The following is a 24,614-nucleotide window of genomic DNA, read 5'->3' as shown; positions in this document are numbered from 1 at the left end:
TAACTTCTTCAAGATTTCTCCTTGAATCCAGATATTCATTTTATCCTGTTTAAGCATTTATTTTTATTTAAGATTTATGTGTTTATTGGAAAGAGAGAGAGGAGCAGAGACAAATATCTTCCATTTGCTGGTTCACTCCCCAGATGGCTGCAATGGCCACAGCTGGGCCAGACCAACTCCAGGAGCCGGGGGCTTCTTTCAGGTCTCCCACATGTATGGCAAGGACTCAAGCACTTGGGCCATCCTCCACTGCTTTCCTAGGCACATAAGCAGGGAGCTAGATCAGAAGTAGAAAAGCTGGGGCACAAACCAGCCCCCATACAGAACACTAATATTGCAGGCAGTGGCTTTACCTGCTATGCCACAATGCCAACCCCCTATTTAAACATTTAAAAATGCTCTTTATTGAGTGGATAAAGAAATTATCTATCTAGTACTATCCATCTAGTACTATGGAGTACTAATCAGTGTAAAAAACAATGAAGTACTGTCGTTTGCAACAAAATGTATGCAACCGGAAACCATTACACTTAGTGAAATAAGCCAGTCCCCAAAAAAGACAGATACCATATGTTTTCCATGATCCAAGGTAACTAATTGTGTACCTAAAATGTAATGTATTGGAATGAAATGGACATTTTGAGATTTGATGATTGTTTGCATCCCTTGTCTCTTCTTCATACTATTTGTTGAGCGCTTTTACTTAGTGTAAGTTTATCTCTACAATCATTAAGTAAACTGAAAGTAGATCTTTATAAAAATTAAGAGTGGGAATGGGAGAGGGAGGAAGAAGAAAGGTTGAAGTATGGGCAGGAGGGAGGGTAGGACTGGAAGTATCATTATGTTCCTAAATCCATATATATGAGATAAATGAAACTTGTATAACTTAGATAAAATTTAAAAAAATAAAAATGCTGTCATATTTCCTATTCTCATCCCGTAGCATTCCCTGGAGATTAGAAGCCACTGAGATACTTAGGAGTTGCCCCTTCTCCCAAAAGAAATGAAGGTGAACCCGTAGAGTCTTCAGGATTCTCTCACTTTGATGTGAATTTTCAGCAAGATTTCAATCTTCCTCCAGCTCCCAGTTTTATGACTGGTTTGCCTTGTGTTTTCCTTTGGTACCAGGAGAGAGCATCCTTTCGCAGCAGCTCTGTAACGCACGCCACTGTTCTCACCCCAGCTTCAGTTCAGAGCTGTGGCAGTGGCAGCTCCTGAGTTCCTCTGCGTTTCTCAGCACAGAGCTCTGAAGGCACCAGTTCTCAATTCTGAGGAGGGCCGCCTGCCAGGACTTCCCTAGACTGAATATTTCCTTCGTTTTTGACTTTCAACTCCAAGTTCCCTGGGGACACACAATATTACAGCTCTTGAAAAGTAGTTTTTCCATTAAAAAAAAGGGGGGGAGGCCCTTTTCAATCATTTTGCACTAAAGTTGGAGAAACTGCTGATATTTCTGAGAACAAAAGCAAGTATAGAAAGTTCAAAGGTTTGTTCTTTATGACAACTGTTGTACTAATTTCCCTTTTCCTGCACTGGATGACTCAAATGTTACCAATTCCGTGCTGTCCAGATTTTTCAAGACAACCCTCTGAAGCCATTCCCTATTTGCTATTCATATACCTTATCCTAGACAAACTGCTATGTCGTCTGGAGTCAATAAGTCTCGTATAAATTTTGTGCATGCGTGGAGCTCTAGGGCCAAAGAGGTAGGATGAAAGACTGTTATTAAAATGATTGGTTGAAAGGATGAATGCCCCAGGAACTTGGCAGTTGTTAGCACTAAATTTTATAAGTGATCTTTGAAAAAAGTTAAGGTAATAGGAGTAAATGTGATCACCAAGGATATGGACAAAAAGGACTGTAAAATATGATTCACTTTGAAAATGTTTCCCTCCAAGTGAGTTGAGCTCATTTTGAGGAGAGGCTTGGTACACATAGAATTCAGGTCAATAAAATAGCAATGATGTATTTATCTTTCTCTGCCATAAGTGAAAAGGGGCAAGACTAAAAATGTTCTTTTATGTTCATTTTCTCTTGCGCTCTGATCAAACAGGTAAACTTACACCACATAAATGAATACATTTTCTTCTCATAACTAGTACATGATATGTCATCAGACCCCCTCCAGTCCTGTATGCACCCTCAGTTTTCAGAATTTGATGTTTATAAAGCAATTTGGTTGGCTTGAGAAGAAAATATCAGTCTGATGAGAAGAAAATGTCAGGCAAATTATTTTATGTTAATTTTATTTATTTCATGTTATTTGAAAGAGAAGAAAGAGAGACAAAGAGAGACACAGAGAGAAAACTTTCATCTACTGGTTCCCTCCCCAAATGCCTGCAATAGCCCAGGCTGGAGCATGCAACAGCCAGGAACCCAGAATTCAGTATTTGTCTATAGCAAGGATGTCAGAATATCACCTGCCTTGGGTGTCCTGGATCCCCTACTACCATTTGCACATTTGTTTGGGGAGCTAAGTTCCTGGGGTTGGATCTACCTGCTTAGCTACATACTGTGTGTTGTCATACTTGCTGGGTGCTACTTGCCTTGCAATCTGGGCTCCCCCACCTTCTGTCTCTACACTTGGACGTGCAGGCTGCACAGCCTCTCTCAGTCAACATATTCCCAAATTGGTTGGCACTATGACTGACAGCAGTTGGATGAATGTGCTTGACCTCTGCAGCAAGGATGGTAAGAGCCAGGGATCTTTCTTTTCCAGCTCCCTCAGCTGTTTCTTTGCTCATTTCTTCTGTACAGGCATCCTCTGGTTCAGTTTCAGTTCCTGTCTTTCTCTCTCCTCCCCTCATCCCTTCCTTCTTGTGCTCCTCCATTCGCTGTTCTAGAACCTTCTACATGCTCTCTATAGGGTACTGAACATTTTCAGCTCCAGGCTTTGCCACTATCCCTTTGGCTTCCTGCCCCTTAGTCAATCACCCTTTCATTAAGCCTTCATCACAGAAGCATATTGGGGTGCACCTCTGCTTCTTGCTGTGGCCCTGCTGACACAGTGGGGGCACCTGAAAGTCCTTGCAGAGTCATCAAAGACAACTGGTCTCATCTTGGAAAGCCAGACTGCTTAGGGCAGCTTAGGTCTCTCTCACCAGACTCTATTGCTCTTCCCTCTCCTGTTTGCATTCACTGGTCCATGGGCACCCGTTATTCCAGATGCACAAGACAGGAACAACTTCCATTCTGCTTTTGTCTCTGTCTTCCACCAGCTTTAATCTAGCAACAACAGATGGGGGTCAAGGCTTTGTTCCAGAGTGTGTAGGAAGGAAGAGCACCCCTCCCAAACTCCCCAACTCACTATTTCTGTTTTGACATTAGCCCATCTGATTTGTCTTCCCCTACACATGAAAATGAAGGAAATAGACTAAATCAAGTATCCTAGTTCCTTATGAGTTCTGCATTGTCCCCAAGAAGCTGTAATTAACCAGAGTGATAGTTACAACAATAAAGTAAAATCTCACTTCCCTTGAAATGACAAGAATTTCCTCTGATTGCCTCACCATGTGTTTCTTTATTTCAATTAACTGCCCAAAGTGAAAGAAACAAGCTAATGGCTTAGAAAAGAGCCTCCCCAGAGTGGTGATCAATGTTAGAAAACTGATCAAGAATAGCAATCTTTCTGCAAGAAGCTGTACTATACTAAAATAAATTTGCTTTTAATTTTTATTGTAATTTCCATGTCCTTGGGGCAGGGATATTTTAAAAGATGTTTTGTTTGTTGCCCTGAATAACTGGGACCTTTAGTTGTGGATTCAGAATGTCAGTTCTGAAACATGCATATGGGGTACTTCAAAAAGTTCATGGAAAAAGGAACTAAAAGATGTTTATTTTGGAGCAAGAATGTTTGAAATCCATTTATACAAAGGATCATCAAAAAGTTCATGGAAAACATATATAATGAAAATAATATATGCATGGATTTCAGTGTTTTGCACCAAAATAAATTTATCTTCAATTGCATTTTTCATGAACTTTTTGAAGTACCCTGCTGTTCCCAAGTCCTCAGGGTGCACAGCTTGAAGGCAGGTGGTGGGTGGTGTAGCAGGTGCAGCACCCTCTAGTGGTCTCCTCAATTAGCATGCAAGTCTCAAACTGCTGGGTTCCTTCTCATAGTCACACATTTTTGGAGAAATGGTGCTCTCCTGCTTATGTCTCTGAAGACAGGATATATCTAGAAAGAGGTCCGAAGGTAATAAGTTGTTTATTTGCTAATCTAAAGTAGTTTTCTGAGAAGAAAATATTTTTCTTGCATTCAGAGCTTGAATGTCCTGAAGGCTTAGCTATTTAATCACAGGTTTAACTCCATCAAGGAATCTCACCAGAGTCCTAGCAACTTGGCAATAGGTGATGCGGATTTTCTGCCTTGTGTAGAATGTAATGTATATTGTGCTACATGGGACACCGTCCCTGGGGACCGTCTGCAGGACAAGAGCAAGTTTTCATGGCTGGAGCCCACTGCCCTGTGTGTTTATTTTCTGGTGTAGATGTCTAAACATTGCCTGGACAATAAGAGAATTTCAGATGGCTCTTCACTACCAGTCAATCACTGGCCTTTGTGTGTGACATTATTGTGAGGGCATTGTCTTGGGTGAACTACATGCATATGCCTCTTCTTCCCCATACTGCTTGGACATAAAACCAGCCCCCTTCCCACAGTGGCAGGGGTCCATCTGCACACCTGTATGGTGTGTTGGGAGGGCCCATGGAGAAGTCCTTGGTTGCTGCCTCTCAGTGTGGGCACCAAACAACAACTCCTGGCCCCAGTCTGGTGGCACACGTGGTTCTTGTGGTTCTGTTGTGTCATGGACATTTTGGCCACCCCTTCCTGGTTGGAAGAAACCAGTGCCTATGGAAACTCAGATCTGATCTCTTCAATTTAGAGCAGCAGAGAACATCTGAAGCCAGCTCAGACCCTATGAGAGGGATGGAAGCATTGAGGTTTTGGATCTGTAACCATGGAAACTGTAGCCTTTTTGTTACCCACCACCCTCTGGAGTGGGGCTGGGTCACAGAGAAGGAAATCCAGCTCCTGAAGCAGAATCGTTGACCCCTGTCCAGCAGTCCAGCAGTGTAGAATCAGGTTTAGACTCAGGTCTGTCTGAGGCCATGTGGCCTGGTCCTGTGGGTTGCTCTGGCATTCCTAGCCTTTACCTCCTCTACTCTGGGAATACCAAGTAGGCACTTGGTTCTCACTTTGGGCAGTGGGAGCCCTAGCTGGAGAAGGAAGGAATTAGAAGCATCAGGCCATGTACTCCCTGACCCAACAGTAGGCAATCCTGTCCACCCAGCATTCCAGCTTCCTTAGCTGCCCCTTCTCTTTCCCAGGCCTGTGACGATTCATACTTTCCCCTCTCAGGCCTCTGTCATTAGTCCCAGGCTCTTCTGGGGGCTCCTAAAATTTCCCTGCTATCTTTTCATACCATTATAAATAACCCCTCACGCAGTTCTCCCCAGACCACCCTGACCAGGCCCTTTAGCTCATGCCAGTGACCAGTGTGAAATGCCTTCACAGGATCATCCACTAAATGCTGTCCTTGGCTCTTATCAATATGGAGTGTTGATATCAAAATTATGCATTTACTCAGGTTTCTGCAGTCTGAGAAACTGTCTCAGGCACCACATTAATTTCTTTTCAAGGCACTGAGCTACCTGCAACACCAAGGGATGCATTTCTGGCTCAGCTCCTTTATAAGCCAAAATGTAGTCTGCAGATGTATTCATCAACACGGTTTCTTTGGGGGAAGGGTTGGAGTAGTAGAACCATGTTAGGCCAGCTTGCTTTAGTCTGGTGTCAGGGCACACATCGACACCTTCCTTACCTCAAGCAAATGCTAACTGCTCCTGCTATTAGGTTTGCCTCTGATTTCTATTGTTTTCCTCTTCAGCAAACTGCCTGAAATTCTTTTTAGGAGATGAGAGAAACTTTCTGAACAAATGGATGAATCCCATCCTGCTTTCCTCATTTTATGAAACAGATTCTCTCGTGACTGAAGACAGCAGTTTCTCCTCTGCTTTGAACAGGAAGGACTGATAACAGTCTTCATGGTCAGGTGAACGCCTACCCTTTCAGGTCCCTGCCCAGCACTTTGGGGCATTGCAGTGATGTGAAACGATGCACTGATGAAGTTGGTAATGAGGATCAGCTAATACAACACAACTCTGTTTCTTTGCCCCATTGCAGAGATTAATGGCTTGAACCAAACCTTGATCGTGAACCAAACACATTGGAATCCAAGACTCTTATTTCAATGTGTTTTTCTGAGAAAGTGATGCTTGACTGCTCCTTTGCCCACCATCGTCTCTTTCCCCTCAGCCCCACAAAATGCCAACGCTGCCTCTCATATAAGATGGAATTTCAACTTAACATAGGAGTTGTGATTTTTGGAAGGAATTTCTTAGACTCATTCAAGAGGGTCCAAAAAACTCAGGTATGTATGCAGTCTAGGAAATTAAACCTCCTTCCTTCCACTGAATGTCTGAAAATAATAGCACTTTATAACTTCTTGAATAAATGCTCAGTTTCATAGCAAAACGAAAATATTTCAAGAGCGAGCATTTGGCCTAGGAGTTAAGCCATTGGTTAGGCTATCTCTGTCCTACATAGATTGACCCTGGGTTTAATCTCCAACTCTGACTCCTGATTCCAGATTGCTGCTAATATAGGCACTTGGAGGCAGTAGTGATGGTTCAAGTGGTTTTGAGTGCTTTCTTCTTTGGAGGTCTGGATGGAGTTCCCAGCTCCTAGTTTCAAGAGCTTGGATGTTGCAGGAATTTGGAGAATGTGTCCACAGGTGGGAGGTCTCTGTCTGCCTCTCAAAGAAATAAATTTTTAAAATCTGTTAAGAAGTAAAACATTTCAAATAAGTATAATTTGGATTCCAGGATCAATTTAAAATAGGATTTTTTATTTTTAAAAGAATACTGTTGTATGCTCCCACATTGGTAGGATATGAAGAGGATAGAGTACCAAATATGGGGCTTAAACTTTCCTAAAGCCAGCTTATGTATATGTGTATGTGTATAGGTATTAGGTATATATATATACACATTTTTTCAAATTTTGGAGTTGGGAAAGCCAGCTTCTTCACTTAGTTCCCAGGTGGCCATGGGAACTGGACAGTTATTTCATCTTTATTTCCCCAGAAAGAAAAGTCATACTGCATCAGTGGTTTTCCAAAATTTTTCATGAAAAACTCTACTTCAAGGAAATGCTAATATAATTTCAATTTGTCAGTTAATTCAAAAAGAGTGTATAGAATACATACATATACAATCAATATATTTCAATTTATTGTAATCTTAAAAGAATTGTGAACCCAAATGCATTACACCCCACCCCCCCAACCATCTCCATCCTGCCGCTCTGCTTCTTGTTCCTGCCGCATCATGTGAAAGTCCAGATGCTCCTGAGCCAGCCACTGGTATTTTATAACTCGTGAATCTTGTTAGGTGTCCTCACTGTCCATTGAGGTAACCTATCAAATGTCTACAACCAGTTTAGTAGGCAGTGCCAGATTTGATACTTTGCAGTACATCTGTTATGAAATTGAGGAATTACAGGATGATGTTGGGGATATAATGTTGCCTATATTCAAGTAAAACTACAAAGCTGTAATTTGAGACTGATGACCAACCAGGACTACTGGTACTGCTGCTGTTGTGTCACACAGACCAAGATTTGCTCTTAAAGGCTGGAACAAGAAACAAGCACTTATTTCATATCACCTTATTTTGATCTTCATAGAAATCCCAGTTAATGGTGTGGCATCCTTTTTACATGGGTAAGTTGCACATGGGACAATTTGACAGTGTGGCCCAAGTCAAACATCCAGTAGAGACAGTTAGCAATGCTCCCGGGTTTCTCACTATAAACACTGAGCTCTCGGACTGTTTTCTCTAGTGGTCATGAAGCATGAGCCTTCTAGACTGATGAGTGGGCTGAATTACCACCAGGCCAAATTTGTGGTCTTTGGTTTGAATGTTGTTATTGACCAGTCACTCGCTGCTACTCACTTTTAAATACACAGCTTGTATTTTTCTATCAGATGAACTTACCCAACTGGTGAGGTCAAAGTTGCTCTTTCTGTTACAAGTTAGAAGAGAATAAAGAGCTCTCTATGTCCAACAAAAATATCTTTTAAAAAAATGTGGGTGGGTTAGGTAGCCTGGATGCAATAGTGTTTTCCTTCTGTCAGAAGAAAAACTTTTTTAAGACTTTTTTCCTTGTTCTATCTTCCTCACAGTTTGTATTTGACACAATAAGTATGCAGGGAGGAAAATATTTTTGAATAATTTTGATTTGTGAGTGTGATTGATTTTTGAAAATCCCTACAAATGTGAGTGATAAATTACAGCCAGTGTTGGTTGAATAATGACTTTCTTGGGCCCCATAATGATTTAAAGCTGGGAAGACTGAGAATAAAACTTGGGTTTTTCTTTAGCATGTTTATCCAGTGACCTTGGAGAACACAGAGTTAGCAGGTGTTTTTACTAGACTTTCATAGGAGAAATCAAAACTTACTTTTTTGATGTGATTCTCATTAGTAGTGAGAGCTCCATCAGAGGGGTTTCCATATCCCAGCATTAGCCAGGGTGGCTAGCGTTTAACCACCTGCATCAGGCTCAGTGTTCTGAGCTTCCACCTGATCTGTCAGGTATACTTCATTATCAAACTTGGATCTGTTGCTTACTGCCAGTCTGTGTCTCTCATCTGAAATCCTTTTCTGAAGGGAGGCAAGGACCTATTTTTATTTATTTATTTATTTATTTATTTATTTATTTATTTTTGCTTAACTGCTAACACTCTCTGCAGTTCCTCTCCCTCCCCAGGAGAAATTCAGGATGATAGCAGCAGCTGCTGGGACCCCTTCCCCTCGGGGAATCTCCCTTTTAGCTTTTCTTGGTGATGTCACAGCTTTCTTCACATTTAAGGAAAATAAGAGGATTTGGGAAGTGTTAGGTTTCAACTTAGAGCTGTACCAGTATCATGAGTAGCAAAATAAAATGGACTAGTGGCTAGCATTGTGGTTAAGCAGGTTAAGTCAGCACTTGCAAAGTCTGCATCCCGTATCTGAGTGCAGGTTTGAGTCTCTGCTCTACTGCCAATCCTGCTTCCTGCAAATGCACCTGGGAAGGCAACAGATGATGATGCAAGTATTTGGGCCAGTGGCTCCCACATGGAAGATTTAGATGCGATTCCTGGCTCCTGGCTTTTCACTTGGCCCAGCCCTGGCTTTGTAGCCTTTTGGTGAGTGAGACAGTGGATGGAATATTCTCTCTCTCTGTCTCTTTGTCACCCAAACTTTCAAATAAATAGATAAATCTTTAAAAAGAAAATGGACTCATACAAAGTGCTTTACTGAATAGGGATGAGACAACACTGGTATGAATTCAGCTTTTTGGTTCATTCTTTAACAGTGAAAGCCTAGATGTGGGTGTATCATATTTCATAGCAATTTGTATTCATTCTCATTGCTGCCATCATCAAGGCCCATTTGCTCACCGTTCAATTTTGGTTTTGTTCTAATTCAACCAAAATAAATATGAACAGCAGGGTTTTCCATGCCCTCTGGGAAAGCTGCATGGCCAAATCTAAATGCATGCTGACTGTGTTACAAATAGAATGTTCCCTCCAAAGGAGTGTGGTTTTCCATCTCCAACCTCTGTGACCAAAGCACAAACCAAGGAGTAAAGCCTTCTTGGGGGGTGGGGGCAACAGCAGAGAGAATGGGGTCATCGTACCAATTTACTGAGGCTGAAAATAGCACAGATGTGAAGGGGAGAAGGAAAGATACCAGCTCTCCAAGCGTGAGTGCCAAATGCCAGGTCACTTCAAACAGGATGAGTCAGAGTCACATGGGGTGGCAGTGTGCCGTGCAGCTCCGAGGACAGTCAACTGACCAGAGAAGAGAAAGCACAGAGATCCCGAAGAGGATTGAATAACATAAAGATCAGGCTTGGTTTTTCATTCCATAAAATTCCCTCTTTACCCCTGCACTTTCCATCTATTTTCACATGGCCATCCACCAACAGGAAATTAGATGGAATCATGGCCGTCTGCTGGAAGTGCCATTCGCTTAGATCTCTCAGCTCAGTCCTGGTAATAACGGTAATAACTTCACATGAAATGAAGTGAATTTTAAGGCACAAGGAGGGTTTAAGGCACAAGTGAGGGTTAATCAGGATACTTAGATGAGGGGGCTTCAAAATGTCATAAAAATGGAATCAAATGAAATATTTTGTTGCAAAAACTTTTTGAAAATTATGCATAGTTTTTTTCAACATACACATTTTCCATGAACTTGTCATGGAAGCTCTTGTATATTATTAAGATGAGTAATTTGTGGAGAAGATAAAATAATTGTGGCTATTATAACCTAGTGTCACAGTATATGGTATCAAAACTATAAAATTGCAAAAAAAGTTATGAAATAATGAAAAGATGTGTACCCTTTTCAATAATGAGTTAAAAAGATTAAAAATGTTTGTAATGATATGGGTGATTTGGCAACACAATAATGTTGATTTAGTTGACACACAAGCCTGCAACTGAAAATTATGCAATATCAAACGTTATTAATGCTGTTGAATTTTATACTTAAAGATGGTTAAAATGGAATATATCAAAAAGTATGACTAACATAGAATATGTAGAGTTTTTTTCTTACTCATCCCTGTGCTGCTTTAAAAACATATTGAGAAAGGCATCTACATTTATTTAAAATAAGCTTTATATGACATGATGCCTTCATAAAGAAATGAATGCCAAAAAACAGATAACCCTCTGTGTTTTCATGCTTGGGTTTGGTAAAGAGGTGAATCATCATCATGACAAAGTCTGATTGGGGTAAGGTGATAAGGACCCATTGGCAGTAAACTGACCAAAGTGACTAAACCTAGACCTACCAGAGGGATTTAGAGGTTACCTTTCTGGCTACCTATGATATGGGAGAACTAGGCAGAGAGGTAGGAATAAGTAAGACTGGAAGGTTTTTTAAAAAATAATTTCTATGTAGCATTGTATTTTAACTCCACTCATTTATGTATCTTTAGTAAAAGGCGAAAGATTTATACAATCTGAAGAGAAACCGGAGTATTCATTTATGTATCAATCCAGTATGCTCACTTTCCCATCATGCACCTGTGTCTCACCCAGGACAAGGAAAGAGGAGATGCTGTGATGGCCACGTGGAAGTTAAGCTCCTCATGGAAGCACCATGAAACTGTAGGCACATGAACTACACCTCATTTGTATATTCAATTAAGGCACCACTCCCTGTTTCATAAGAGACTGATAACGCGGGAGTAGCCTTTCTTTTGCTCTCAGCTCTGGACCATGCTTCTGGATCGTTCTCTGGCCTCCTCCCCTCCCCTCTCCTAATAGGCAGCTTTCCGGCCCGCTCATGATGGGCATCTCTCCATGCGGGGTTGCCCACACTCATGTGTCAATGTATGTTTTCAGATAAATCCTGCTCTCACTTGTGAACTATATTAATGCATCTGCTTTAAATCCTTTTCTCTGTGAGGGCAAGAACCTGGATTAAAATTAAAGATGCTAGCAAACAAAAAAGAAAAAAAAAAGAAAGGCCTGTGTATATCAGTATTGTTGCAAATATAGTTTTGTAAAACTTTGTTTTATACCTTTGTCAAACCAATGGTTAAGAATGCTATGCAACCCTTGTCTCACCTGTTAGGGAACAGTAGTTTTCTGGTTTTTTTTTTTCCTTCATACTATTTGTTGAACTCTTTACCTAGTACAGGGTTAATCTTATGAGTATAAAGTTAACTGAAAACAGATCTTTGTAAAAAATAAGAATGGGAATAGAAGAGAGAGGAGAAGAAGGGTGGGAGTACGGGTACGAGGGATGGTAGGGTGGGAAGTAGCACTATGTTCCTGGATCTGTATGTAGGAAATACGTGACATTTCTATATCTTAAATAAAATTTAAAAATAAATCCTTTTATAAAAAATAATAGTATGCTGCATTAGTTTTAATGATTTGTGATTATTTTAAAATTTACTGTATGGGGTGAAATTGTCATTTTACCATTCAATTATTGTTTATAGCCCTTGCTTATATTCCCACTAAACTAGGGTATTTTTGCTTTTTGCTTGTTAACCTTCTTATTATGTGAAGTATTTAGTCTTTTTAATGTAATGTAATTTTAAAATATGATATATCAAAAACTGAAAAAAAGGGAGAAGGAAAGATGGTGGGAGGAAAGGGGGAAGAGAGGGAGAGAGGAGGAAATATCATTATGTTCTTGGAATTGTTTCTATAAATCACATGGAATCTGGTAAAAACTAATTAAAAATTAAAATAAACATAGTGATCACTGAAAAAGAATTAAAGATACTTATGCTCATAACACTTAGTTTCAAAGAAATGAAGCAATGGATTGGAAATATGTTTTGTCTTTCCTCCAAAATGTTTATTAACATTGCAAAGGGTACATAAGGAGGATCCTCCCCTTATGCCAATAGAAGGTCTAAATATTCTCGCTTTTACATATGGGAAGGACTTCACGCTTCAGGCATGCTTCTGGGCACACCACCTGTTGTAATCCCATTGCATGTGCAGGCGTTAGTCTGGCTACCCCTGTCTGTCTCATGCAGTTTTAGGGTAACACCTCAGACTGCTCACCATTTCTGGCCTACTACAGTTTTTTGAATTAAGAAATAATAACAAATCAGTGAGTTAATACTCAAACTAAAGATATATAAATAGAAAGAAATTCAAAAAGAGTAGGAATATAGAAATAAAAATAGCAAAAAACAGTGAAAATATAGACATGAGGGGGCTAATGTCATGGTGCAGCACATTAATCTGCTGCTGGCAACATGGACATCCCATATTGGAAGCTGCTTGCTTCCAGTCCAGCTCCTTACTAATACATCTGGGAAGTCAACAGACAATGGCCCAAGTACTTGGCTCCTGCCATGGACTTGGGAAATCTGGATGGAGTTCCTGGCTTCTGGCTTTAGCCTGACCCAGACCACTGTCTATTGTGGATTTTTGGGAAGTGAACCAGTAGGTGACAGATATCTCTCTCTCTCTCTCTCTCTCTCTCTCTCTCTCTTAAAATCAATGTATTCTAAAAAGAAAAAAAAGATGCAAATTAAATTTAACCCACAATGAGATACTGTTATAAATGAAGAACCTTAAAAATCAAACCAAGATGGAGTGACTTAAGCTAACACTATTAAAAACAAGAAGTCACCTTTGCCCCAAATAAAATTAAAGTTTAAAAATTATAGCCCTAAACTTTTTCCCCCAAAGCTAAAATTAGGTGCAGCTATAAAAATAAGGGGCCCTATGCTTAGCTAGCTGCGACACTTAGACCTGGCTGTGCTAAGACCTAACCCAGTTTGTATGCCTCCTAATACTCAAATAACGGTGTGGGAAGCTGGACGCTGCTCTCCCTCCAGGGGAACGAAGGGAGTGAGACGTCGTCCCCCCTCAGGGTGAACAAGATGACGCTGACAGGGAAAGGAACTGCTAAAGAAGTAAACAACAAAATGGCGACGAGGTGCATGCCTCCCATGTGATCCCGTAGCTGATTGGATAGAAGACGCATGCTTTTCACATGATCAGCTCACGGATTGGACTGCTGTGTGCATGCCTCCCATGTGATCCCGTAGCTGATTGGATAGAAGACGCATGCCTTTCACATGATCAGCTCACGGATTGGACTGCTGTGTGCATGCCTCCCATGTGATCCTGTAGCTGATTGGATAGAAGACGCATGCCTTTCACATGATCAGCTCACGGATTGGACTGCTGTGTGCATGGACACTATAAGCTTTTGATTGGTCGCTGCGGGTATATAAACTGTGTGGCTTTGTGCTGGGGGCGCTCTCTGGACTCCCGAGTTCAGGAGGCCCATCTGCGCAGAAGCCGAATAAATCCTCTTGCTTTTTGCATCAGCCAGTCTGGTCTCTGAGTCTTTGGGTGTGCCTCTCGACGTGTTAGCATCCTCACTCAGAGGGTCTAACAATAAACATTTTAGAACAGCTTTCAAAAGAAGACTGAGAGCCAGGCATTGTGGATGTTGCATTTTAAAAATGATTTTGATTCTACATTGGGATGGTATGGATTTTCTTCTTGAGTCTGTGTGTTGGTTTGCTGGGGTGGCCATGACAAAGCACCACCAGCTGACTGGATTAAAGCAATGGAAATACATTGTCTCACAGTTCTGGAGACTAGAAGTCCAAACATCAACGTGTTGGCAGGGCTGGATATCACTGAAGTCTGTCAAGTAGAATCTTTCCTGGCCTCTTTTGATATTTTCAGTCAAATCCTTGGCACTCCTTGGCTTATACATGCACCATTTCAATCCCTGCTTCTGTTATTTCCCTGTGGAAATAATTTTCTACCTGTATGTTTCTGACTGTCCACATGGTGTATCTCTCTTCTCTCACAAGCACATCACTCATGTCAGTATAGCCTCCTTACAGAACACAACTTGATGACATTCATAAAACTGATTTCCAAAGAAGGGCACAAGCACAGACACTCATGGTTACGAACTCACCAAGTCAGAATATTGGTTTGGAGAATTGTAGCCAAATATTTAAGAAAACCAGAAAAATTCAGGATCCAGTCCAGTTTATAATTAAGCAACAAAATCTCTTAAGCAAAGAACAGGTCTAGAATTTAATCATAGACACACTATAATTTTCTGTTGAAACAAAACTTTTCTCTCTATGCTCATCCTCATCTCGATTTGTATGATAGGAAATCACAATAAGAATAATTTCTTTGTAACATAAGTCTATTATCATTACATTTGGCCTGATTATTTACATAAGTATAACAAGAATAGTGATTGCACCTTGAAAGTCTCTCAAGGTTTCCAAAGAATCCAAGTCAAGGACTCACCATTGGGCTTTGCCTGAAATACCTACAGATGTTGGTGAGCTCTTCTATTTTAAAACCATCAAGATATATCAAGGGTCCTAGGCCTGTCATAAGTGACTTTTCTTACTCATCTGTAAGGCAAGGAACCTTATATACCAGGTCAAATGCCTTTATAACATCAAGGCCTTACTTTATTAAGACCTCCTAATCACATCTGATTTTATGCACATCATTCTGAAATAGGATACTCCAGTGAAAGCTTTGATAATATAACCAATATTTCCAATTATATCCTGTTACTAGAGAGCAAACCATTACAAGGTAAGGGAAGAAAGACAAATTTTTCAATACTGCTTACAAATATATATTCTGCCAAATTATTCTAAGTTATGGGTAACTTAAGAGAAAAGAGAAAAAACTTCCCTTAAATGAATAAAAGCAAAACATTGAAGAATCACGACTCTCCTTAAAGTTGAACCACTTTTGAATTATAGCTGCTTAGAAAAACTGTTAAGAAGGCATCAGATTAAAACAATAACTGTCTGTGAATGACATAAGACTTACAGTGACCATGGGTAAAGATCTATGACATATTAAATTTTAATTATAACTGATAAAAATATACCATGAGATATCAGATTTCTTGGAATTTGACATTTTCTGGAACATTTACATTAATTACATATGTCCATACAAATACAGCATAAGGTAAATCATCACTTTTATTTTATAGTGCTTTCCATTCAATTATCATAAAAAGTTAACTGCATTAGTGTAATATTTCTTCATAAAATGACAAACAATTTCCTTTTTGAGATTTTCCAAGGATCTTCTGGAAAATCTTTTTTTTTTTTTTTTTTTTTTTTTGGACAGGCAGAGTGGACAGTGAGAGAGAGAGACAGAGAGAAAGGTCTTCCTTTTGCCGTTGGTTCACCCTCCAATGGCCTCCACAGCCGGCGCGCTGCGGCTGGCGCACCGCGCTGATCCGAAGGCAGGAGCCAGGTGCTTCTCCTGGTCTCCCATGCGGGTGCAGGGCCCAAGCACTTGGGCCATCCTCCACTGCACTCCTGGGCCACAGCAGAGAGCTAAACTGGAAGAGGAGCAACCAGGACAGAATCCGGCACCTGGACTTGGACTAGAACCCAGGGTGCCAGTGCCGCAGGCGGAGGATTAGCCAAGTGAGCCACGGCGCCGGCCTGGAAAATCTTAAAGTTAGTTTGAGGTCAAAAAGACTTCATTTAGGGATCAACATTATGGTACAGTGAATTAAGCCTCAGTCTAAAAAGCTAGCATCCTATCTGGGCATTGGTTCAAATCGTGGCTGCTCCACTTCTGATCCAACTCCTTGCTTATGCACCGGGGAAAGCAGCAGAAGATGGTGGAAGTGATTTGGCCCCTCCAACCAACATGGATGTAGTTCCAACTTCCTGACTTTGGCCTGGTTCATTCCCAGCTGCTGTGGTCATTTCAGGAGTGAACCAGCTGATGGAAGATGTCTCTCACTCTGTGTCACTTCCTCTCTCCATATAACTCTAACTTTCAAATGAATAAAAAAAAATTAAAATAAGACTTCTTTTAGGATTTGACTTTGGAAAGTTGTCAAATATCTCAACAGATTTAAGTCAGTTGATTAAATAGGTTCACCACAGGTCAAACAATATCCATTTAACCAAAGTGACAATGAGAAGACTTCAAAGGCAAAGACAAAAATTGCATAGTTGTAAAAATAATTTTAACTATTTTAATAGAAAAGACATAGCTTTCTGAATCTGAAAAAGACAACATGAAGTCCAGGAAATTATTCTGGTAAAATACAAATTTGTTCTTTTCCTAGGCAGATAGTGCAAAAGGTAAAGAAAAAATTCATAATCTTCTGTAAACAGACCACTACTCCAAGAAAACTTCACTATTTCAGCAGAGAGAATACCAGTTTCTACTTCACTCTTAATATCAGGGCTAATGTTTTAAAAATATTTATTTATTTATTTGAAAGAGTGACAGGGAAAGACAGAGAGAGAACTTCTATTTGCTGATCCCCACCCCCAATACCTGCAACAGCAGGTGCTGGACCCTGCCAAAGCCGTGAGGCAGAAACTCCAACCAGGTCTCTTATAGGGGTAGCAGAGGTTCAAGTACTTGGGTCATCCTCCTCTACTTTCCCAAGTGCATTAGTAGGGAGCTGGGAGCTGGATTGGAAATGGAGAATCCAGAACTGGAATTGGCATTCCCACAGGGGATGCCGGTGTCACAAGCAGTGGCTCAACACACTGCGTCACACACCAGCCCTCAAAACTCATTTTGAAACCCTTACTGTAAACTGACTCAATTTCAGCCAAATTGAACCCTTGATTCTACATCTCTCCCTCTGTCTCTTCACATCTTTCTATATTCATTCTATTTGTCTTCTGGTTCCTTTTTATATTCATTCTGAAATAATATTTAAATAACCTTCTGACTAGGATAAAATACTCTCGTTTGTCCTTAACAAGAAGACATATCTTTCTACTTTATAACTTTATTAAAAATGCATCCTTTTTTCCTTGTATACAGTTTATTTTTCTCATATATAGTAGTTTTAATTACCACACTGATTAGCATCATTCTCTTATTAATTTCTAGTGGAAACTAGGAAGTAAGCAATGCGAGCTCTTGTTATTCCAGCATTCTGTAGATGACAGATTTACACTATTCCATAATCTCTACAAACCTATTCTTGCTCCTAGTACACCTGCTCTCTGACTGCCTATTTACCAGGTGGGGCTACCCCTTTATTGGGTTTGACCCTGATGCCCCAAACTGAAAAACTTCTTGTTATGCTGGCCCCATTCAGTTTTCAAAAGTTCCCCATCTTTCACTTTAACAATGCGTCTGGTCATGTTTTTTGAGTAGGAGCACTACTTAAGACTTGGTCATGAGTGCACAGAAGGGACCCAGAACAGAGAACATGCAGCCTGGGCATGTGGTGAAAGAGTGTAACTTGCAGAATTAGAGAGACACTGAGTACCACCAGAACTTAAATGCACTGTAGACCTTCAGAAGCCAGAGGTCCACTGAAAATCTGCAATTATAATCCCATCTTACCACATTGGTCTGTTCCCAGGCCTCCATCAGAACATGCCTCGTGAATATTTCTTTATGCCGTTTTCCCTCCTAACCCATAAAAATTTCCCCAGTTCGCAGACTGGAGAAGCAGATATGAATACTATCTTCCCTGTTCCTTACCAGCTGGTAACAGTCTGTCTCCTCTCACAAGACTGGTGTCACAGGTTGTTTTCCTCTGTGCAGTGGGCAGCAGGACTACCTCACTCGACAACTATTTCCAGCTACCACAAAGGGACTGACTGTCCTGTGACCCCCTGTCTGTGGCACCCTGCCTCTGCAGCAGGGTGGCGGCTTCCATTGCCACACTTCAGCAACTCTGTACAACCTTAGGTGGTGGGATCCCCTGACTGCTGCAGCAGGGCCAGTCTCCTGGTTCTTTCTCCTTCCTTTGGAGACAAGAAACCACTTCTTCAATAAACACTCTCCGGATGAGTGATCTCAAAAGAAGAAGGTTACCTCTCCTTGCTTCTCTGGTTGGCCCTTCAGTGGTCCTGGTGGGATGAGCCCCCACGCTGATCAATTGCAGGTAGGACCAAGTTTCACTGTGTAGCCACTCCTGGTTGGCCCCTTAGTGAGGGTTCCTGGTTTCATTGTGCTGTGGTTTCTATTTGTCTAGATCTCTTATAATTTGTGTAGTCCACTTTTGTGTATTTCACTGTTTGTGGAGTGAGGAGTTTCTTGGTGGTGGTGGGGGGACTACAACAATGAAAACCTGTTAGTTAGGATCTCATGAGGGTCCTTGACCATTGATGAAAAAAGGCAGTGCACCTTCCAGTCGCTTTGGGGTGTTTTCTATGACTGAAACCTTGCAGAAATTTGGGGGCTTGTAAAAGTTTATGACATGCAGTGGGCTAATAGGGACCCCCAAGTAAAGATACTCCATTCCCAGGCCCAGAGGAAACAGCCTGTATTTTAGCCAGAAGGGTAAAAAAATTAGATGTTGGTCTCCCATTGCTTTGAGATCTTTGGTAACTTTTTGGGCAAAGAAACCACATCACTACAGGGAATGCCTTGGCCTAGCAGTCAACACACCAGTGTTCCACATGAGAGTGGAACACACAGAGTGTTCTAGCTCCTGGTTCCAGCTTTCCACCAGTGTAGTCCCAGGGAGGCATCAGGTGATGGCTCAAGTATTTTGGTCCCATACACCCTGTGGGACACCTGGATTATATTCCTAGCTCTTGGGTTCAGTGTTAGTCTACCCATAGCTATTGAGGGCATTTAGGGAGTGAACCAGCAGATGGGAGCTTCGTCCATTTGTCCCTCTCTCTGCCCTTCTGTCTCAAAAAAAAAAAAAAAAAAAAAGGTGAGAGGGAAGGACTACCTTATTGTTGATATGCAAAAAGAAGTGACAAAACAAAAAAATTAGTCTTTTTTATGTATATACATATTGTGTAAGTCATTTGTACACTCTCTTATGTTCTGTCTATATGGTAAAATACCCTCAAGAATTCTGTATTTTGGCTAGTTTACAGATGCAAGAGCGCTGACAAATTAAAACGGTCAAATTCAGCCAAATCTCTTTTGACTCACATGAGCTAAGTAAATCTTTGATAAATAACCTGTTTTAAATTTGTTGATCAAAAGAAAATAAAGATGCTTTCAGAATGGTTAGTATACATTTGTGCCTGGGTTTCCTGCCATGTAAAGTTTTATTTATCTTTTACATATTTAAAATCATAGAACTGGAATTTTGCCCTAAAGCAGGTGAAAGCATAGTGCAGTGTCTACTGCTTCCTGTATATAAAGTATAATAATTTAGCTTTTAAGGTTTGCCTTTGACAAGGAATTTACTTACAATGATGGCCATGCTAGTCTAATATTTCTACTATAAGTTGTCCAAATACACTTGTTAAAAATAAAGGAGATGGGACCAATACTGTAGCTTGGTGGGATGACTCCACCCATGGCACCGGCCTCCCATATGGGTGATGCTCTGTGTCCCGGCTGCTCTTCTTCCGATCCAGCTCTCTGCTCTGGCCTGGGAAAGCAGTGGAGGGTGGCCTAAGAGCTTGAGCCCCTGCACCAGGGTGGAAGACCCGGAAGAAGCTCCTGGCCCCTGGCTTCAGCCTTGCTCAATTCTGGCTATTGTGGCTACTTGGGGAGTGAATCAGAGGATGGAAGACCTCTCTGTCTCTCCTTCTCTCTTTCTGTAATTCTGCCTTTCAAATAAGTAAATCTTTAAAAACATTATATGTGATTAAGTGGGTTATGATTAAAATTTTTGTACAAGTTTCTCCATAAATGGAAGTTTACTTCACTGATAGAAAATCAGAATCTAGCTCTATTTTTGAAGCAATATAATTTTCTTGAAATATTGATCTGCTGTGAGTAAAACTTTGCAAGTTTAGATTTTTAATTCTGAAATTTCCATTTATAAATTCTTATAGCCATCTTCTAAACTGTAAGTTTTCCTGTTTCTTGTCTCCATTTAATTGGTAACTCTTTCAATCGACTTTATAGTCAGGTCCTATAAGTGTTTTGCACCCTGGTTCAGAATCTGCAATTGTGCTTGATGTAAAAAACACATATTTTAAAGATGCATATCTCAAGAATCTAGGATAGGGGCTGACGCTGTGGCATAGTGGGTAAAGCCACTGCTTACAGGGCCAGGATCCCATATGGGTGCTGGTTCAAATCCTGGCTGCTCCTCTTCCGCCCCAGCTCTCTGCTATGGCCTGGGAAAGCAGTAGAGGATGGCCCAAGTCCTTGGGCCCCTGCACCCACATGGGAGACCTGGAAGAAGCTCCTGGCTTCAGATGGGCCCAGCTCTGGCCGTTGTGGCCATTGGGGAGTAAACCAGCGGATAGAAGTTTTCATTAAGAAAGTATTTTAGGGGCCGGTGCCATGGCTCAATAAGCTAGTCCTCTGCCTGCGGCGCTGACACCCCAGGTTCTAGTCCCTGTTGGGGCGCTGGATTCTGTCCCTGTTGCTCCTCTTCCAGTCCAGCTCTTTGCTGTGGCCCAGGAGTGCAGTGGAGGATGGCCCAAGTGCTTGGGCCCTGCACCTGCATGGGAGACCAGGAGAAGCACCTGGCCCCTGGCTTCGGATATGCGCTGCGTGCCGGCTGCAGCGGCCATTGGAGGGTGAACCAACGGCAAAGGAAGACCTTTCTCTCTCTCTCTCTCTCTCTCACTGTCCACTCTGCCTGTCCAAAAAAAAAAAAAAAAAAAGTATTTTAGGACACATTTACCTATTATCAGAAGTTGATCTTTTGGAGGCTATGGCTAAATTTTAGGCAAGAGACTGAGGAGACATCTAGTGGCTGTGTGATGTCTCCAAAGGCCATATGATGAGATAAATGGCAAGTCAGTTTCCAATGACTTTAAGTCTTTTGAGAGCAAAGAAGGCCTAAAGTTCAATTAACTAAGGCTCTGGAATAGGAGAGAAAATTTCTTCTAGGGTGGATGAAGGCAGGGAGGAACCAGGCACTTGAAGAGGGGTTAAAAACTCAAGGGAACTGAAGGAAAGATTTAAGGTGGCAAAAGAAAGGAGAAAGAGAAGCAATGGGAAAGAAGGGATCTTAGAGGAGCCAGTTTGGGGAGATCTCAAGTCTCCCAAGGAAGCCAAAGAAATTTCAAATTATGTCCAGTAAAATCATACCAACAGGGCTGGTGGTGCAGAAATTCAACAAGGATTCACGAAGTGAATTTCAGTGGTATGAGAAGTTTCCATGGGAGGAGTGGGATCAAAAAGAAAGAAAAGCCTGTGTGTATCACTTTTCTTGTAAACACAGTGTTTTGTCAAGCTTCATTTTAAATCTTTATCAAACACATTGTTAGTATTGATATACCACTATAGTTTTAATGATCTGTGACTATTTTAAAATTTACTGTTTATGAATGAAATAGACATCTTTTTAATTTGATTATTGTTTACAGCCTTGCTTATATTCTTGCTGAACTATATGCTTTTTATCTTTTATTTGTTGAGCTTTTTATTCGGTGGAGAATTCAGCCTTTGATTATACTCTAAATTAAAAATATTTTTTCTCAAAAATAAAAAAGGAAAAAAAAGAACAGAGAAGATTTACAAAACAGCTCCTTAATAGCTTCAGGGTCTGAATATCAGCCTACAGTTTGACCAGCTCCTGACCATCAAATTTCAGTGGGGAAAAAGAGTGATTACTCATATTCCTGGAAGTATTGAACTTCTGAACCAAAATTTTAAACCCAAGATATACCTATCAAGTGACTCAACTAAGACCACTAAGGTTTTTTAGAACTTAACAACCAATATGGTGTTTACAGCTTGACCAGGAACACAAGAAACACCATAAAAAGGGGCAAAGATTTGGTACTCTCAAAATCCATAGAGATTCCTACACACAACCAAAAGAAAGACTTGAGAGCTGGCAATGGTCAATAGGATACTAATCACAAAAGGGATACAACATACATTTCTATTTGGACATATTCTGGGATCCCAAGTGTGGTGAGTTCTTTCTGGTATTATTTCCCTTTATTGTGAAAAATGTCTGTGAGTGTTGTATTTAGAGTATATTGGCTGGCAGCAAATTCCTGTAGTTTGATTGTTTTACATAAATGAATATATTTCACTTCCCTTCTTGAAAGATATTATTGTTGGGCATAGAATTCTGGTTGAAGTTTTGTACTGTAAGCATTTTAAAGATATTTTCCCACTCTTTTCTGGGCTTTGTGGTTTCTGATGAAGAATCTGCAGTCATATGTGTTATTGTTACTTTATAAGTAATGTGTCATTTTTTTCTGAATGCCTTCAGTATTATTTGTCTTTTTTCCCTCCATAATTTGATCATGAGAAATAAAAGAAAGGAAAAACCCAGGAAACACATCTTTCATATTAACTGGTCTTCAAGTTTTTACCCACTCACCACCCGTAATTTGCCTGCTTTTGTTTTCTTCCTAGTGATTACACAACTTCTTTTTATATTTTGACCAGAATTTTCAGTTTTAACCATTGGAAAAGGCATGCATTTATTCTTTCATGGACCAATTATTTTTAAATGTCATTAAAAATAAGGCAAATCCATTTTATAATTAAATTTTCTTTTACTGAGTACTTTGTGTAGACCCAAGTTTGTGTCTCCTGTACTTTGTATGTGTTCTATCTGAAGAATTTCTTTAATTTTTTTTTCTTGAATTCAGATCTATTAGTAGTGAATTCTTTCAGCACTTAAGTCTGGAGAATATTTCATGTTAATTTTTGGAAGATAATTTTTCTTACAATGAGATTTTTGCATTGCTGTGCTAGCTGTTAGTACATTGTGGCTTGCATAGTTTCTGACAAGAGACATGGTTCAAGTCTTAGGCTTGTTTTTTTATAAGTAGCTTCTCATTTTTTTCTGGTTTCCTTAATAGTGTTTTCTTCATTTTTGGATTTCAACTCATTTAGCTATGGGATTTGTCTGTTGTATTTTGTTGATAGAAGCATTTATTATAGTTTGGTTTTTCTGTGATTCTTGCATCCGCAATTTGACATCTTGCAAAATTATTGATAATTATTTATTAAAGTGTTTTTCTGCACTGTTATTTCTCTCTTCTCTTTGTAGTACTCCAGTTCCACTTTAAAACTGCTTGATGTTGCCTTAGAGGCGCTATTTTGGCTTTGTTTTGTTTGTTTTTACATTTTTTTTTTGACAGGCAGAGTGGACAGTGAGAGAGAGAGACAGAGAGAAAGGTCTTCCTTTGTCGTTGGTTCACCCTCCAATGGCCGCCGCGGCCGGCGCGCTGCGGCCAGCGCACCGCGCTGATCCGATGGCAGGAGCCAGGTGCTTCTCCTGGTCTCCCATGTGGGTGCAGGGCCCAAGCACTTGGGCCATCCTCCACTGCACTCCCTGGCCACAGCAGAGAGCTGGCCTGGAAGAGGGGCAACCGGGACAGAATCCGGCGCCCCGACCAGGACTAGAACCCGGTGTGCCGGTGCCGCAAGGTGGAGGATTAGCCTAGTGAGCTGCGGCGCCGGCCTACATTTTTTTTCTCTTTGATTTTCAGATTAAATAATTTCATTGACACATTTTTAACTTGAAAAATAATTATAGTCCCATAACATTGTAAAAATAGTACAAAAGGGTCAAAAGGGTACTGTGTACCCTTATATAGCACCTCCCAGGGATGATATCTTATACTGCTGCTGTATAATAGCAAAACCAGAAAATTGACACTGGTGCATTCATAGTAACTAGATTTATTCCATTTTCACAATTTAAAACCCTGAATTAATTTGTGTATATTACACGTGTGTGTGTGTGTGTGTGTGTAGGCATGTATAGTTCTGTGCAATTTTATCCCATAAATAGATTTGGGTCACTACCACCACAATCAGGATACAGAGCTGTTTTATCCCCGCAAAAGAAATCCTTTGTACTGCCTCTTTGCATTACCACCGTACTCCACTCTCTGTCCCTGGCCCCTGGTACTCACTTGTTTGTTTTCCATCTTTCTAATGTTGTCATTTTGACAATGTTGCATATATGGAATCATCCAGTTTACAAGCTTCTGAGATGGACTTTGTCCACAAAATGTGATGGCGGATTTTTGAGTGTATGAATAGTTTCTTCCTTCTTACTTTTGAGTGTGTTACATTATATGGATATACATAATTTGCTCAAATATTCACCTGCTGAAGAATATGTACGTTGTTTTCAGTATCTTGCTATTACCAA

At 40.6% G+C, this 24,614-nt stretch overlaps 1 long non-coding RNA gene across 2 annotated transcripts in view; it reads left to right on the top strand.

Annotated features, from left to right (window-relative positions):
- Nucleotides 1-14,627, top strand: part of LOC138843961 (uncharacterized) — a 30,123-nt gene extending 15,496 nt beyond the window's left edge. The window contains exons 3-4 of one of the 2 annotated variants that reach the window (XR_011379209.1): nt 5,895-6,059; nt 6,191-14,627. This is a non-coding gene — a long non-coding RNA (uncharacterized lncRNA). Of the gene's footprint in view, nt 1-5,894 lie in introns of both variants that reach the window. The other variant, XR_011379208.1, reaches the window with a different exon arrangement.
- The last annotated feature ends 9,987 nt before the right edge of the window (nt 14,628-24,614 follow it).

Source organism: Oryctolagus cuniculus, chromosome 10 (assembly GCF_964237555.1).
Source record: "Oryctolagus cuniculus chromosome 10, mOryCun1.1, whole genome shotgun sequence".
Taxonomy (NCBI): domain Eukaryota; kingdom Metazoa; phylum Chordata; class Mammalia; order Lagomorpha; family Leporidae; genus Oryctolagus; species Oryctolagus cuniculus.
Note: the sequence above shows the minus strand (reverse complement) of the source record. Positions and strands in the feature narration are given on the sequence as shown.